The sequence below is a fragment of the Macrobrachium rosenbergii genome, chromosome 54 (genome assembly GCF_040412425.1).
Source record: "Macrobrachium rosenbergii isolate ZJJX-2024 chromosome 54, ASM4041242v1, whole genome shotgun sequence".
NCBI classification, from domain to species: domain Eukaryota; kingdom Metazoa; phylum Arthropoda; class Malacostraca; order Decapoda; family Palaemonidae; genus Macrobrachium; species Macrobrachium rosenbergii.
In genome coordinates this window covers 56,862,421-56,880,883 of record NC_089794.1, presented here as the reverse complement: position 1 = coordinate 56,880,883, position 18,463 = coordinate 56,862,421, and the positions used below count along the sequence as shown (strand labels likewise).

General features: G+C 22.4%; 2 pseudogenes; both read left to right on the top strand.

The window, feature by feature from the left end:
* Positions 1-13: 13 nt before the first annotated feature.
* LOC136834690 (DNA polymerase delta catalytic subunit pseudogene) lies at positions 14-10,246 on the top strand (annotated as a pseudogene).
* A 165-nt stretch (positions 10,247-10,411) lies between these two features.
* Positions 10,412-13,372, top strand: LOC136834689 (DNA polymerase delta catalytic subunit-like; annotated as a pseudogene).
* Positions 13,373-18,463: the final 5,091 nt, after the last annotated feature.

Below are 18,463 nucleotides of genomic sequence, written 5' to 3'. Positions count from 1 at the left end.
CTTGTTTGGAAATATGGCGTGATCTAAGCGATCTAATTTCAGGAAGAGAGCGTAAGGTTAGACCACAGTCTCCCACTCGCGCACCCCCTCTCTCTTTCACTTGTCTGTCTGTCTCTCTCTCTTTATCTCTCATTCTCTACAAAACAATTAAATGGACTATTTAAAGAAACACAATCTTTCTAAAAATAGGTTTATTCAAATAACCCAACGAAGTAAATAAAACAAGCAAAGATTAAAATGCATAATAAATAGTGCTCGAGTCAGATAACTAAACTCAGAAATTGCGAAGCACTTCTGACTAAAGAAGTCTCATTATGGCTAATGCCTGGAAATACACAAATCTCACATGCTCCCAAATCAACAGCCGCGTCATGTCAAAAAACAAAAAAAGTCTACCACATAAAGACTGACATTGCAAATGACCACCATATGTCCTCTTGACCCTACCTTCTTCCACAAGTCCACAGACATCTGTCGAAACAATTAAATATGATAGAAAACTCCCAAAATACATGAAAAACAAAACACAATAATGGAAAGTGTAAAATGCATAGCCAAGATATATTAAAATGTGTATAACAAAATAATAATATAAAGAGGTATGATATTCATATTAAATTTCACACAGTTCATAAGTTCATAATGATTAAAGTCATGGTAAAAATCACAAGTTCAATTTTCTCCCATAAGCCTGGAACCGCGAAAGTTATGACTGGATAACTGCGGTTCTATCGTTAATGAACGATCAAACTCACTTTTAGGGCAGATTTGGCATAATCTAGATCAAAGTAGCCTTGCGTGCTCACGAATATACCTAAGCCTTAGGAATCCGTGATCTCAATATTGCTGAGCTTCGCACAAAGAGCTGAATCAAAATATGCACTGTTTCAGCAATCTCGCATCGAATCTCTCGACCCAGTTCGCTCTCACTCCGAACCTTCCACGATAACATCTTAAAGCATTGAAGCTATGAAATGCATAAATGTGTTCTTTAAATATATGTTAGTACATAAGTCTTTATTTGAAGACAGTAATAAACAACGATCGTCGTTGTTTTCATTAAAAGATATTTGTTAAAACGATTTATCAATACAGAATAGCTTCAATCACAAATTTTAGATTTACATAGAATTCTTAAAAGAGTGTCAATAGTTTTATTTTGTGTCATAAAATTTTATTAAATTATAAATTATATTATTCTCGTGATAAAACGGACCAATCTCATATTTATAATATATTTAACAATAAATGTATATTGGATATATAACATCAATTTATAAAAATTTATATTGTTGTATTAACTTTTTAAATAATAATAATTTATCATATATATAGTTTTTTAAAGAAAATTTGCAATTCTTAAATAAAAAATGAATTTTACTAACAAAAATTGTAAACATGATAATAATAATAATAATAATAATAATAATAATAATAATAATAATAATAATAATAATAATAATAATAATAATAATAATAATAATAATAATAATAATAATTTTAAGTACTATTCTGATTAATTCCCATTTGTGACTTTATAAGAAAAAGCAGAGATGTATTTTAGATGATCCAATGCGCTGCGTAACAGAACAATTATTCCTGAAAATCCAATGAATTTATGAAAATAATTTGCAATTTTAAATTAAGCCTTGGAGGAATATAGGTAATTTATATTGGTTTAATAATAATAACAATGATCAGTGAATGAAAAAATGTTGATTTATATTGTCAGAATAAACCCAATATTTTTTTTCTTATGATGATAATGATAAAATTTTATGTTACTTTTTCACAAAAAACTACAATTAATTATTATTTCAAAGATGAAGATGATAGGACTGTTATAAAGTTTGGTTGGATTAACATTACTTTTAATCCTCATTTTTTTATAAAGCATATACCCATAAACAATGAAAATGAAAAAAATGGCGTTAGGAAATTTTTATATGATGATGATATAAAAAAAATATAATAATAATACAAATAATAACAGTTATACTATGACTCAATATAATGATGATAATAATTATTATTTCTTTAACATTTATCCTGTTTATATAGAACTTGTCAATAAAAACTTCCCCCGGCTTTTAATTCATTCTATGAAAAATTCTATTACATCTAAAGACTTTGGGTATTTTTCATTTTATATTAAAGATGATAAATTTTATCATTATAATTATCCATCCCGAATTTTTGATAAATTTAACAAAATATTTATTACAGAACCAAATGTATTTTATATAGTAAATAATAGTAATAATAATAATAATACTGATTTTTCTAATTATAAATTTTACCACGAATTTCATCCTAAATTTAAAGAAGAGATTGGTTTTCAATTTTTGGGGGGTTTTGGAAGTATTTAAGCAAAAACATTACAAATATGGAAGAACGACTATTCCGCAAGATCAATGGATTTTTGAAAATAATTTAGAGTTTTTTAAAATAAACATTAAAGATAGAATCAATTATACTTTTAGTTTTAATAATTGTTTCTTTAAAATTAAATACAACAAAATTTTTTATTTGTATTTAATGTTGATGATATAAAAATTATATCGTATGATACACCTTACCAACCATTTGTTATGATGACCTTAAATTCATTTGTAGAAAAAAATAAAGATGATGATAATTTTATAAAACTAGATGATAATATAATACGTCAGTCTTTACTAAAAGATGTCATCAATGAGCAACACTTATCATCATTTTTATCATTAAAAAACATTTGTCACGAAACAATTTATCAAAATAAAATTAAACTTCAATCACAATTTTCAGATTTACCTCAAACTCTTAATAAGAGTATAAATGACTTTATTTCGTGTCATAAAAATTTCATTCGATATAAAATATATTATTCTCATGATAAAACGTATCACTCTCGTATTTATAATAAATTTGATAATAAATTTATATTGGATATAAAAAATGAACATTAAAAGTCCATTCCCTAGTATAAGTTCAAGAATATTGAGTTATTATATAAAATAACAAAAAACATTCTTGATAAACAATACGTTAGTCATCTTGAACAGTTATGCCGAAAATCATTGGATTTTAAAATAACTTAGAATTTTAAATTAAAACGAAAATATGAAATAGAGTTTATTTGTAGAAGCAGAAAGAATTTAATGATACAGTATGTACTAAATTATGTGTTAGAATAAAATATAATCATAATAAAAAATTTTATATTGTTTTTTTGCAATATGATTTTGAACAACCAACATTTGGTTGGATTCTCATTACTGTAAATCCTTATTTCTTTATAGATCAAATTCCTACAAAAAATAAAAGCATTATACGTCAATTTATATACAATGATGATGATTACGTGAAAATATTAGATATATCATAAACACAATAATAATAATATGCCAAGAATTATGACATTGAGAAATTACAATAATTCGTTTTTAATATTTGTCAAATGTAAAAATTGTTGAACGTTATTGGTTAGATTTACCAGAACTTTTAAGTCAGTATGAATAACATTATTAAATCTAGAATTTTGGTTTTTGCACATTTATTTTTCATAGTGAAGTTAGTCATTTATCTGAACTTTAATAAATATACCATATTTCTTTACTGAAACAATTTTTGGTATACGTACAGAAGAAATAATAATAATAATATCGCGTGTAGTGATTGGAAAAATATTAAATTTGTTAGTTTTCCATGAAAAAGCGTGATATATTCAACAATAATGTAAAATATTATCTTGATCGGCAATGTTTAAGATATAGTTGAGCGACTATTCCACAACATCGTGGATTTTTAAAGTAATCTAGAATTTTTAAATTAAATATGAGTGATATAACCGAATTTGTTTATGAAAATATATATAATTGTTTTGTTAGTTGTTAGAATAATTATATCCAAAACACAATTTTTATTTTGTTTTAAACAAAGATGATGAATACGGTGAAATTTATATTACTAATGATCCTTTATTTTCTTAAATGAATTTTATACATAAAAGGATGTTTTAATATTCTAAAGAAAGGCGTAAAATGTTATATAATTCAAATAAAATTAGATAAAATTATTAAAGGTATTAATGGAAATGAAGGAGAAAGAGGAATGGTAAATATCATTTCATTTTTGTAAAGATAAATATTACCAATCTTATATTGTCAAATTGTTTAATAATGAAATTTTAATAGATAATAATAATAATTTGTAAAATTTATTTTTTTATATATAAACAAATATAAAATTTCCTGGCTTTTAATTCATTGTGAAAAAATCTATTTTATTTTATATCAATTGATTTAGATATTTTTTTATATATATTACATATATAAAAAATATATATGAATAAACATAATAATAATAATAACACAAAAGTGCCCTTCTAATTTAATACCGATCGCGACTTTATACAAAAAAGCCAGATATATTTTTGAAGATCAATACACATTGCATAATAGAACAATTATTCCCGAAAATCAATGGATTTATGAAAACAACTTGCAGTTTTTTAAACTAAACCTTGAAGATATAGATAGATTATATTTTAGTTTAATAATAATGATTGTGTTTATGAAGAACGGGGAAGAAATATACATGTTGATTTGTATTGTGAGAATAAAACCAAATTCTTTTAATAATGATATAAAACTATATATTATTTTTCTGGCTTATAATTATTCACGATACAAAAAGTTATAAAGTTTGGTTGGATTAACATTACTTTTAACCCCCATTTTTATAAAGCACGTACACATAAAAAATAAAAAAGAACTCATTAGTAAATTTTTATATGATGAAGATAATGTAAAAAAAATAATAGTACTAATAATAATAATAATTATACTATGACTAAACATGAAGATAATTATTATTATTTTGATATTTATCCTAATTATATAGAACTTGTTAATAAAAACTTTTCCAAGCTTTTAATTCAATCTATGAAAAATTCTATTATATCTAAAGATTTTGGGTATTTTTCATTTTATATTAAAGAGAGAGATACATTTTTAAATAGTTATCCATCTCGAATTTTTGATAAATATAATAAAATATTTATTACAGAGCCAAATGTATTTTATATAGTAAATAATATTGATTTTTCTAATAATAATAATGATGGTTATTTTGATTTTATTAATGATATTAATGATGAATTAGCCCCAAATTTAATGCAGACTAACTTTCAATTTTTCTTAAATTTTAACAAATTTGAAAGAATAAATGGAAAACGACTATTCCACAAGATGTTGGATTTTGAAAATAATTTAGGTTTTTAAAATAAACATTAAAGATATAATCAATTATACTTTTAATGATGATAATTTTTCTTTAGAATAGAATATAAGGAAAATCTTTTTTACGTGCATTTTTGTAATCATGTAAAAAATGGTGATATGTATATAATAAATCTTACTGTCAGTCCATTTATTTATGAAATACTTAATATCATTTATAAAGGAAGAAGAGTAAAAACAATTAATAAATTCTTTTAATCTTTGCCAGAAGATGTTGGCAAGGAGCGTTACATTCGTTGTTTCTTTAAGACATTTGTCATGAAACAATTTATTAAAATGAGGCCAGACTTCAATCACAATTTTCAAATTTACCTCAAACTCTTAATAAAAGTATAAATAACTTTATTTCGTATCATAAAAATTTTGTTCAATATATAAATTATATTATTTTCTTACAATAAAACGTATCAATCTTGTATTTTTATAATATATTTGATAATAAATTTTTATTGGATATATAATAATATAAAAATTCATATTTATATATTTAACGTATATATATAAATATATATATAAAATATAAAAATTCATATTTATATATTTATATAAAAACTTGCTCTCATTTATTTTTAAATTATTTTAACAAAATAAAATTATGAAGATAATGATTTTAAAAGTGCTATTCCTAAGAATAAAACCAAATTATTTTCTTATATAATAATAATAATGACAATGATATAATAATAATAATAGTAAAACTTTATATGTCATATTTTCACAAAAAATTGTAATTGATGATATAATAATTATATTACTCTAAAAAAATTAGGAAAATTTTCAATCCAAATTTATTTATGAAAAATACTTAATATCTTTTATAAAACAGGAAGAAAAAGGTAATTTAATAAATTCAATGAAACACCTGAAGTTTTTTCATTCCCCTCGTTCGTATGTAATTTTTTCTAGCATGATAATTACACTTTATATAGTAGCCTTTATGAAAAAACAAATTCTTTTTATCTTTTTTACTACAAGTTTTATTATTATTATAGTTAATTTGAGATTTATATTTTGTTCTTTGTTTATGCTTTACTGCTACAGTTTTCTTTACATCTTTTTTATCATAAATGAAAAAACTTTTCATCCTTAAATTTCCATTTGTTTTCGGTTTTTCTTGAATAATTATTATTAATTTAAAATAATACTCTTTTCCACGCTTACAAATAAAATGGAGAGGTTCGTCTTGTATCTCTTTATTAAATAGTTCTTCATTTATAATTCCATCGTAGAAATCAAATCTATCTCTTATTAAATATGTATTTTTATCATCAATTTTAATTTTTTTTAAATAAAATTGGTCTAATAGCATTAAACATTACATCTTTACATAAAGGACTATCAAAAAGATGTTTTAAATGTTCGTATTCATTTTTCGTTGAAAGTGACATTGTTGATTGATTTGGTTAAAGCTGAAGAGCACTAAAACAATTTGCTTTTATAGACATGACATTAATAATGGTTATATATTAAAAAAATTACTTTTATAAATATTTTTTTGGGCAAAATAAATTTTAATCTTTTTTGGGGCTTTTATATTTTTCTTTTCTATTATTAAATAGAACATTATATATGTGAAAAGGTTGATTTGATTACAAGGAGATAAAGATTATATAATTCATAGTTTACATCTTTATTTAGATTTTATTAATTTATTTAGGCAAATTCTTATTATTCTTCTTGCAGATAAAGAAAAATCTTTATTAAAGCCAAAAAACAAAAAACAAAAATTTGAAAGGAAACTATTTTTCAAACTAGAATTTTTTTGATGTATATTTTTGTAACCTTTTTTAATGGTTTTAATGAATTTATTATGTACTTTCACCTAAAAATTATGTATTTTTATATAAAAATTATTAACTTTTTATTAATTAACAAATATTACGAGTAAAGAAAACAAAATATTATTATTTTAGTGGTAAAAAATTATAAACTTTGCAGATTTAATATTATGATGTATAACTTTTATGGATTTATAATATACTTAAGAAATGATGAACTTGTTAAAAATATTCTTGAATTCAGGTCTATTTTCTGTATTTTCATGTATGAACTAGAAACAATGGCCTAAAGAACATAATATTTAAAAGTATTAATTTTTATAAAATAATGAATTTATTAAAAATTGTTTTTACATTTTAAATCAGTTTCTAGCATTTTCATTTGCAATTTTTAAGTAAATAAATGAATTTTTGCGATAATAAATTAATTTTTTTGTCAAAAAATTACAATTTTTCAGTAAAAAATTACAATTTTTCAGTATTTTTTTCAAAAAATTAAAATTTTTCAGTAAAAAATTTAAATTTTTCAGTACAAAATTAATTTTTTTGTAAAAAAATTAAAATTTTTCTGTAAAAAATTAATATTTTTCAGTAAAAAATTAATATTTCAGTAAAAAATTAAAAATTCTCAGTAAAAAATTAATTTTTTTGTCAAAAAATTATAAATTTTCAGAAAACAAATTGAAATTTGTCAGTAAAAATTCATTTTTCTGATAAAGAATTACAATTTTTATAAAAAAAATATATTTTTAGGTAAAAAATTAATTTTTATTTAAAAAAAATATATATTTTTAGGTAAAAAATGAATTTTTATTTTAAAAAAATATATTTTTAGGTAAAAAATGAATTTTTATTTAAAAAAAATATTTGTTTTGACAAAAAAAGGAATTTTTTTAAAAAAAAAAATTTAAATAAAGATTACAACTTTTGGAAAAAATATAGTTTCTGAAGAAAATTTAAATTTTAAATAATAAATTAATTTTCTAACAAAAATCATTAGTTTTTGAAAAAAAGATTGCAACACAGAAAATAAATTTTTCTTACAAACTATTAGGTTTTTAATAAAAATTGTGAATAATTTTTTTTATTTAATGTAGATTAATTCTGAATATGGAATATATACAGCAATTTTTTTCATTAGACAATTTCAAAGAATCGATGTTGCATTTGTCTTGAAAAATTTGTCATTGTTTTTAAAGGAAAAATTACAAAAAAACTATAGTTTTAATATCATTATTGCATTTAAAATATCTCTTTCGCGTTGAATATTAGTAAAATTTTAAATGAGATTTTAATTGTAAAATTTCTTTATTTTGATTATTAGTTATAACTGACATGTCAGTGTTTGAAGAATAATGGTATGTCATTATTATTTTTTATATTTTCTCAAAATTTATTTTTATTTTATTATATATATAATAAAATATATATATATATATATATATATATAGATATATATATATATATATATATATATATATATATATATATATATATATATATATATATATATATATATATATATATATATATATATATATATATATATATATATATATATATATATAATATATATATATATATATATATATATATAACATATAACTATATACCTATATATATATATATTTATTTATTTTCATTTATTTACATAAAATAAAATATGAAAGATTTATTATTACTAATAATAATAATACAGATAATGATAAAACAAACAATACAATAAAAAATTAAAAATAAGTGAAAATGTATTATAAAATAACCGTCCCCCTTGAAATAAATTCATGTAAAGAATCATTTATATTTTTTAATATGGAAATTGATGATTATACTGGTTTTTCACCGTTTAAAAAAAAGAAATATGTCGAACACCCATTATCCATATGCTTGGAATCCAATAGTTGGGAATTCAGTATGTTGTCACGTTCAAAATTGTATTTTCCATATTTTTATATAGGATGAATTTGAGTACAAATCATAATATCAGTATGTTTACTCCTCTTTAAGGCATTGAATTTATTACTCTCTGTAGAATTGGTATCTAAACAACATCATGGATATAATAATGATCAAAAAAGTCATTTTAAAAAATAACAGTTGCTACCTAATTAATTAGATGTAAAACGCATATTAGAAGAAGGTAATAAGAAGAATATATTTTTTCCTAATAATAATAATAATAATAATAATGATAATAATAAAAAATTACATTTTATGAAGATAATATAGATTTTATACTGAGATTTATGGTAGATATTAATTTACTGGGATGTTCTTTGATAGAATTCTCCCAAGAACTTAGTTTTATAAAAATGAAAATCAAAGAAACAAGCGTATCAATTAAATTGGCGTTTTGTGGCATAATATCATAGTTCACGGCTCCAGAAGAAAATGGGCTGAATGTGCCCCCTTACCCTTCTTTCTTTTGATATTGAATGCGTAGTCGAGAAGAAGAATATTTCCATCGCCGCATATTGATCCAGTTATTCAAATATGAAATGTTATTACAAAACATGGGTTGAAAGAGGATGATCAGCAGTTCTCGCGTGTTATTTTTGTACTGGGTGATTGTTTACCCATTGATGATAATACAAAAATATTCAGTTTTAAAAATGAAAAGGAAATGTTGGAACTTGGTCTGCGTTTAGATTCAAAATGTAGTAGATCGATATTATCACAGGATATAACCTTAAACGCTTTGATTTAACATATTTAATAGAAGAATTGAATATTTGAATTCATCAATTTTATCTTGGTAGAGTAAAAGGTTTAAAATCCAACTGTTATGAATAAAACTTTCAAAGCAAACAAATGGGTAAGTTGTAATAAAGTGATTAATATAGAAGGTCGGTGTATTTTAGATGTATTAAATATATTAAAGAGAATATAAATTCGTTCTTGCAGTTTAAATGCAGTCTCTCAACATTTTTAGGCAAACAAAAGATGATATTCATCATGCAGATATCAAAATTACACACTTGGCGCTCAAGCGAGACAAAAATTGGCTATTTATTGTTTAAAAGATGCATTTTACCATAAACTTGATTGATAAATTTAATGTTATTTATTAATTGTATCGAAATGGCTCGTAGCTAACGGGTTCCATTATCATTTATCCTTACAGGGAGTCAACAAATTAAATCATATCTCAACTCCTCAGAATCTGTGCAGAAGAAAATTATATAATTCCATGAAGGAAAGCAGAAGGAAAATGATTATCGAGAGCTACAGTTTATAGAACTGAAAAAAGGATTTTATAACAATCCAATTATATTAGATTTTCTTAGCTTTATCAACAATCATTATGGCTCATAATTTATATTTATTCGACACTAACTATTATTATTTAATAATAATAATAATTTATTCAATGAAAATGATTATACAAAAACACCCTCCAATAATTATTTTGTCAAACCTCATATTCGTAAAGGTTTACTTCCTAAAATATTGGAAAATTTATTAATAGCGCGTAAAAAAGCAAAAGATGAATTAAAAAGAGAAGTTGATCCACTAAGAAGAAAGGTATTAGATGGTCATCAATTGGCTTTAAAAATATCTGCAAATTCCGTATATGGATTCACGGGTGCTCAAATTGGAAAATTACCTTGTATAGAAATATCTCAAAGCGTTACAGCATTTGGGCGCGAAATGATTATGATTACCAAAGATAAAATTGAAAAAAATATACAAATGCAAAAATTATTTATGGCGATACAGATTCTGTAATGATAAATTTTGGCGTAAAAACTATTCAAGAAGCCATAACATTAGGTCAGGAAGCGACGCTTTATGTTACAAAATATTTTATTAGTCCTATTAAATTAGAATTTGAAAAGGTTTATTATCCATATTTGTTTATAAATAAAGAACGATATGCGGGATTATACTACACCCGACCAGATATTTTTTTTATAAAATTGATTGTAAAGGAATAGAAACAATTAGAAGGGATAATTGTCGTCTCGTTGCTGATTTAATATCGGGAATTTTAAAAATAATTCTTATTGAAATGGATACGGAAAAAGCCATTGCATTGGTTAAAAAAACCATTTCAGATTTACTTAACGATCGTATTGAATTTTCTCAATTAATAATAACAAAAGAATTAACTAAAACTCATAATGAATATAAAGCAAAACAAGCTCACGCAGAATTAGCAAATAAAATGGAAAATCGGGATTCGGGAACAGCACCTAAATTGGGAGATAGGGTTCCTATGTTATCATAAATTTAAATGAAAATGATGATAATAATAATTAATAAAAAAAGAAAATAAATTTATATCAAAAAAGCTGAAAATCCTGATTTTGTATTAAAAATGGTCTTCAGATAGATTATGAATATTATTTATTAAACCAAATTAAAAACCTTTATTACGAATATTCGATCCTATTCTCGGAAAAATATGGAACAAATTTTATTACGAGGTGATCACATGATGACAAAAAAGGGAAATGAATTAGACGTTTTGAATATAAGACCAAAATGTATAAAATGCAACAAATTTATACAACGTAATAACAAAAATTTAATGTGTATACAGTGTAGGAAGAAAAAAAAACCCGCAATACAATCCAACATGTCTATTAAACCCTTTTTAATTATTAGTTAGTCATAAAGGAAGTGTTTTATGGACTTTATATATATATATATATATATATATATATATATATATATATATATATATATATATATATATATATATATATATATATATATATATATATATATATATATATATATATATATATATATATATATATATATATATATATATATATATATATATATATATATATATATATATATATATATATATATATATATATATATATATATATATATATATATATATATATATATATATATATATATATATATAATATATATATATATATATATATATATATATAATATATATAATATATATATATATATATATAATTTTGAACTTCAAAAACTCATTGAATAAAAAACAATGAAAAATTTAAAGTTATTGTTTAATGTTATAATGAAATAATAACATTTTTATCTGAGACATTCAAATCTCTTCTTTGGATACCAGAACAAAAAAAAATATGAAAACATATATTTTATAATATGTTAATTAATTTATCACATACGCTTTATTATTATTTAATATAAAATAAATATAAATAATATGGGAAAAAACTTAGTTGATTGAAAGATTTGACTCGTAAACACTTTTTTCATTACAAGAAGAGAAAAAAACTAATGAAAAATTTTTAGCTTTCTTGGATTAATGTTTGTATCTAATATTTAGTTATTTTTTTTATAATTTATGGATTTTTTAAAATTACCAAAATTGTTCAGTTTAAAAATTATATTATTTTTTATTAGATTTTCAGCAATCTTGTCTTTTTAAAATTTTAAGTTAATGTGAAATAATATATTTAAGTATATTTAATAAAAAGTAAAAATATAATGTATTAATTAATTTTAATAATTAAAAAATATATAAAATTTAATTTCATTAGCGCATAATGTTTGTAGTATTTTATTTTTCATTATATGTAAAATATATAAATAAAATTTTATAAAAAGTTAAACCAGAAATGACTCTCGGGTATAAAAAGAGTTGCTTTTCATTATTATGGTTCATTCATATTAAAGAGAAAAAAAGATTGTTGTTATATATATAAATTAAAAAGATGGCTCAGTTTAAAAATGTCGACTCTGCATTTAAGTCCGCCGTTCGAGGAATCACAACTCAATCCGGCATATATGATATTATGAGGTGGCCACTTCTTAATCAACATTGTTTTGTTCGCATAAAACCCCAGCTTGACAAGACAATGATGACGATGAAACAATTAACCACAAAAAATATTGATAGATTATATTACCTTTTATTACAAAACCAACTTCGATATTCTCTTTCTAATGAACAGCGGTTTCATTTAATCGCTCGTGTTAGTCATTACAGATATGAAGAGGAAAAGGGGAATAATAATGAAAAAAATATTGACAATCATCCACCCGTATACGTTGAACTAGCGGCGTGTTACAAGCCTGTTTCCGGATGGAAAGGTTTAATTTACGTTAGTTCAAATGTTAACTTGTTTATGAAACTTTGTATACCAAAACTGAAAAATAAAAAAAGAGATTCCATTTACAAGCTTTTAAAACAAGATGAAATTGAAATTGATGAACGTTTGATTATGGATTATCAAGAATATTGGAATGCAGTGTCTTATTGTCTTCCTCCCAACAGGCTTGAATTACAACGAGATCAGGAATTTATTGACGCTAAACGAACGTATGAAGAACCATTTAACAACCTTTTAAATATATTTGATTACCCAAATTTTAAATCTACTTTCTCATTAGTAAGAAACCCTAATGGAATAAACGAAAGTATAATGCCAGTAATCTTAAAACATTTTTTACCTAAAAAGATAATAATTAATAATAATAATAATGATGATAATGCATTAAATAATGAATTGAAATTTTTTCCTTTCAAGCTGAAAATATTGATAGATTGTATTATATATAATGTTAAAAATGCTCCCGTTAATTGTTTAAATGATGATTATCATGATGATGATGATTCAGAAGAACAAAAATTATTTCATATTGTCGCTCGTGTTATTTATAAAAATAAAATTCCTCTTTACGTTGAACTGGCGGCTAAATCGCCTATGAATTTCATGAGAGAATGGAATGGTTTTATCTTGATAAGCGTGAATATTAATTTATTTATGCAATTATGCTTACCAAAATTGCAACGGATATATAAACAACTCATATATAATTCATTATTAAGGAATGATAATATTACACATTCTACTATTACCACTACCATCCCATTTTTGGATGAAAAACAAAAAAAAAAAATTATAATTCCCTATGTACTATTTTTTCAAATAATAAAAACTATATACTGGATGAACAAGTAATGTAATGTATTTTTAAAAAATTAAATGTTTTTCTTAAAATATGTTTATTTTTTATTTTATTTATATATAATAAAATAATGATTTTTTATTATAAACTATTTTCAGTATTTTATATAATGTTAATAAATAATTTAAGTATTTCAAATAAATCTAAAAAAAATATATATATTTTTTATTATTCTTTATATTTTTTATTATATATATAAATAAAAAATAAACAGTATAAAAATCAAATAATAAGTGTATAAAAAAATTAGTAGATTTAATAAAATATACAACAAAACTATGGTGATGATAAAATGTGTTAATATTATATAAAAATGAAATGCAAAGCATTTTATATCGACGTTGGAATAATTGCAACTGTATTAATAATAGTTTTTCCCATTTTTATCATTGATTTTATTAATAAACATATAATAATAATGACAACAACAACAGTAGTAATGTTAATTCATCATCAGTAGGTTTTATAGCTATTCCACCGGGAGACATTATATTTAACTCCAAAGATCCTTCATCTTATAAGGAATACGTTGCATTACTCAACGAAACTATAAAAAAATATGAAGAGAAAGCAAACAATAGGGTTCATTGTGGGCATTATTACCCTAAATCTGAGCAAGTATGTGAATTTGAAGACACGTGGCTCAATCAGTGTAGAAAAGCCAATTTATGGAATTATAAAAACAGACAACCATGAGTTATTTTTACTTTTAATCACGATTCAAATTTTATGCCATTAAAAGGAAAAGAAGAAAAAGGATTTAAATACCCAGAATTTATACCTAAAGATATAATTGGTAAAATTAGTGAAGATGTTGAGAACTTTAATTATAGTATAGCGTTAGCGGTGAGGTATTGTAATAATACTGATATTTTTAGTCATAACCCATATTCATTATTCCCTGAGCCCTATTTTATAAATAAAAACATTACTGGGTATATACCTCCTCTTGTCGCAGTTAGTTTTGATATGCGGGATAAGGATGTACTTGAAATACATTGCATACTCTGGAACAAAGCAGAGCCTGATAATATCATTGCTTCACATTTTTTTAAGATTAGCATTATCAATTAAAAAGTAAAAAAATAAAATATATAGGAATATAAGATTGATGATTGTTATTAAGAAAAATAATAATAATAAACTATTTATATATATTTTTATTTATTAATTTTTATATATAATAATAAAAATAATAAATAAACAAGTTAATTTTTATTTTCATCTGGTGGTGGTGGTGATGTATATGATCGTTCACCATATCCAAATCCAAATATGTATTGATCAGCTAAAATAGCTAAATAATATTTTAATAATAAAAAACAAATTTTAATAGCTTTCCTCTCTTCATTCTCACTATCATCATTCATAGTTGCTTCTATTAAAGAATTTAATAAAGATATCAATTCATTCAATGTATCAGGTTCAAAAAAGTTATTTAAGTGTATTTCATTATTTAAAATTTTGTTTTTCATTTTAGTATATAATGTTTGTAAACCAAACTTTTTATTATTTGTAAAATTCAAATATGGAAAAGCTAAATCAATTTGGGGATAAACTGATAATGCTTGTTTTAACCATAAATAACATTTATCCGCTTCATAATATGTTGGAATTTCATCATCAATACTATTCACATAATTCATGTTTTCATAAATAGTAGCAACTAAAATGTCATTAAACTGTTTAAATGACGATGGTGGTGTCTCCATGTTTTATATAAAATAAAATAAAAATATGAACATTTAATTATATATATATGATTTATAAATAATTTTTATTATTTTTATTACAAAAAAACTTTTTTTCTCTTTCTCATTGTATCACATAGGCTAACTAAATTTAGATTTTTGGAAGTTTGGAAAAGATAGAGACATAGTAAGGTAAGTGTTGGATGTCCCTCAACAATCAGTTAGTTAGTTGATTTTTGGGGGTTTGTAGAAGGTAAAGATGTAAGTAACAAGTGATTTGTCTACAGTTCAGAATAATCATTCTTTTACTACAAAAAGAAAAAAAAAACTGATTAAACCTCGATATTTTTTCAATTATTATTTTCAATTGGGTTGGGCTATACTATATTGATTGATTAACCTAGCCTCCCAAACATCAGTTAGTTGGTTGGGTTAACTAAATTTAGATTTTTAGGGGTTTGGGGAAGATAGAGATATAAGTAACAAGATAAGTGTGAACAATCAGAACAATCATTCTTTTATTACTACAAAAAAAACTGATTAAACCTCGATATTTTTTCAATTATTATTTTCAAGAAGACAGTAGGTGTTGGGTTATTAGTATTACGAGATTGATTCAGATTAACGAAAATTTATAAACATCAGTTAGTTGGTTGGTTTAAATGAATTCAAGATTTTCATTTTTACAATAGATAGAGACATAGTCCTCAGTAACTAAAAAAAGATGGAACAATCTGAACAATAATTCTTTTATTACTACAAAAAAAAAAAAACACAAATAAAACCTTGATATTTTTAATTTTATTTTCAAAAAAGAGATATGTTTTTTTAGTAATAATAGAAGGGTTGAAAAAGATTAATAAGACAGTTAAGTGATTCTTCTTCCTTTTGTTTAAATGAATCAAATATTCATTTTTACAATAAAATACTTGACATGTTTTTTTCATTTAATAATGGAAAAGTAATGTTTATTTCAATTAATATATTTTTAGAAAATAAATCATCAATTTATTTAATTTAAAAGGTTTTGATTTATTTTTTTGAATAATAAAGTTGAAAAGATTAATAAACCAGTTAAGAGATTTAAAAAATTGTCTAATTAGTAAAACAAAACTTATATTATTAAACTGAAAATACTTGAATATATATTTTTCATTTAATAATTCAAAGTTTTATTTATTTCTTGGTATAATTAATATACTTTTATTTAAAAATAACTGTTTATATATTATATTTATTTAATTTAATAGGTTTTATTTATTCTTATATATATTAATATATTTAATATAATAATATATATATATATATATATATCAACACATTTAATTTTCATTGTACTTTTTATTCAAACAAATATTTATTTAAAAATTTAAGGTTTTGCTTATTAAACACAACACATAAATATTTTTATTCAATATATGGATTAAATAAAATAATATACTCAATAGAATGTATTCATTTAATTTAAGATTTTGTTTATTAACCTGATATATATATATATAAAAAATATTTTCTTTATATTTTATATTGTATTCATTCAAAAAAATCATTTTAATTGATCGTTTGGGAACTACGACCATACTATATTGGCCTAATTCTATCTGGATATATATATAAGCTAAAATATTTAACCTAATCCAGCTACCAATCACTACAGTATGACAGAATCCAACACTTACTTAATCTTACCTAATTTATTAACCTGGATGCTAGGCTAATCAATATGTATCCAACACTTACTGTCTTCGTTGAAAACAATAACTGAAAAAAAAAAAATATTGAGGTTTACGGGAGGTTAGACCAACCAATCACTACTAATCCAATAACTTACATCTAATCTTTTTCAAACCCCTAAAGATCTAAATTTAGTTAACCCAATACAATATGGTATAGCACACTTACTATCTTCTCCAAACTCCCAAAAATCTACACTTAGTTAACCCAACTAACTAACTGAGATAGGTTAATTTTAATCAATATAGTATAGCCTAACCGTTGAAAATAATAATTGAAAAAAAAGGTTTAATCTTTTTGTAGTAATAAAGGAATGATTGTTCTGATTGTTCACACTTATCTTGTTACTTCCATCTCTATCTTCCCCAACCCATTTTTTGAAAATAATAATTGAAAAAATATCGAGGTTTAATCGGGTTTTTTTTGTAGTAAAAGAATGATTGTAATACTTATACATTTTAAAAATTATATTGTTTAGAATTTTTATCAAAATCATTAGGATTAAGATCACTTTCACATTTTTGAATCATTATTCCTCCGTGATTTTGTTCAAATGTTGTTGTTCTTCTTTAACAATGGGCTGGGAGTATATAAATATAAAAAAAATTATAATGGTTTTTATCAATTTCTAATTTTTCACTTAAGATCATATCAATCAAGTATATTGAAGCCAATGCATATCACCATTAACGTTTTTCAATGTAATTGGTTTCTTTAGATAAATGCATACATATATACTGTAAAAAATAATTGCTGTGAATATGCCTTTTTTCCTCCGATTATACGATTTCTTAGCAACATACAACATTTTCACTGAATGTATCATTATCATTAACCTAGTCTTGAACAATAAATTAGTTAGTTAGGCTGGTTGGATGTCCTCGAACAATCAGTTAAATAGTTGGGCTAACTGAATTTAGATTTTTGAGTTTGGATAAGATATAGATGTTAAATATTTTATCCTATACAATTAGGCCATACTATATTGGCCTAGCTCCCCAAACGATCAATTAGTCTTGGGCTAACTTTTAGAGGCTGGTTCTCT